Source organism: Peromyscus californicus, unplaced genomic scaffold, assembly GCF_007827085.1.
Source record: "Peromyscus californicus insignis strain IS unplaced genomic scaffold, ASM782708v3 Scaffold_12__1_contigs__length_115047231, whole genome shotgun sequence".
Classification (NCBI taxonomy): domain Eukaryota; kingdom Metazoa; phylum Chordata; class Mammalia; order Rodentia; family Cricetidae; genus Peromyscus; species Peromyscus californicus.
Window position 1 is genome coordinate 30,862,593 of NW_026294413.1, and position 1,290 is coordinate 30,863,882.

The 1,290-nt window shown below is 39.4% G+C and overlaps 1 pseudogene; it reads left to right on the top strand.

Moving 5' to 3' along the window:
• Window positions 1-714: 714 nt before the first annotated feature.
• LOC128107856 (60S ribosomal protein L37-like) lies at window positions 715-1,027 on the top strand (annotated as a pseudogene).
• Window positions 1,028-1,290: the final 263 nt, after the last annotated feature.

Below are 1,290 nucleotides of genomic sequence, written 5' to 3' on the forward strand. Positions count from 1 at the left end.
GTTCTAACAACTGTACAAAGGCCTAAATAAATTATTAGCTTATATCAGTTTCTTGTAAAACAATTCATTCAAGAAACAAATTGTGAAGGATTCTACATCAGAGACCGAGTATTTGTTGAGCATGTACATGTACATGGCTCTGGGTTTCCTATACTGTAACGCATACACACACATACACACACACACACACACACACACACACACACACACACACACACACACACCAGTGCAGGTCCTTGATACTCTTTGGTGTTGTGAGTTTCAGGTTCCTATGAGGATGACAGAAATGTAGGCAAAGATACTGATTCTGATGTGTTCACTCTGCTTGTTCAAACTTCACAGTGGCTACTTTTAAGCAATTAAAACAGCAGTTTTGTACTGTGATCATCACATGTGGAGACTTTAATGAATAGTATGTTTCGTCCACACCAAACAATATTCTGAAAGACTGAATTTCTAGTTTAAAATTCTATCTAAATGTTTAAGAGGGTCACAGTAAGTCTAATGCATAATCCAAATTCAGTGGTGGCCCTGCTTATCTGTAAAAAAGATTTGGCTGTGGAGGATATCATCTCATTTGTGACCCAGTGGCCATTACTTCTTGAATAATTTTGTTGCACTTTTACAAACTTTACTCAGTGTAGAATTTCTCACCTTAAGAACAGTTTTTAATCACATATATGGTAATTAAGACTGAAATTGTTGCTCTTTGGCCTCCGCGGCAGAAGCAAGATGACGAAAGGAACGTCTGCCTTGGGAAAGCGTCGCAATAAGACGCACACGCTTTGCCGCTGCTGTGGCTCTAAGGCCTACCACCTTCAGAAGTCGACCTGAGGCAAGTGTGGCTGCCCGGCCAAGCGCAAGAGAAAGCATAATTGGAGTGCCAAGGCTACGAGACGAAACACTACCGGGACTGGGGGGGATGAGGCACCTGAAAATTGTCTATCGAAGACTCAGACATGGATTCTGCGAAGGGACAACACGGAAACCCAAGAGGGCAGCTGTTGCAGCATCCGGCTCATCTTGAGGAATTTCAGTCAGTCATAAAATAAATGTTCTGGTTTCAAAAGCAAAACAACAACAACAAAAAGACTGAAATTATCATTATTTTATAGAAGTAAAGAATGATGTTTTTCACTCTATTTTGTGTTTAATTATCCTAGGGTTTTGCTGTTTAGAAATACCATGATGATGTATTGCAGATAAAGTACACAATGATACTGTAACAAATGTGAGGAGTAAAATAAACCACGAAATAATTTTCATATAGGTAGTACAACTGTATACATT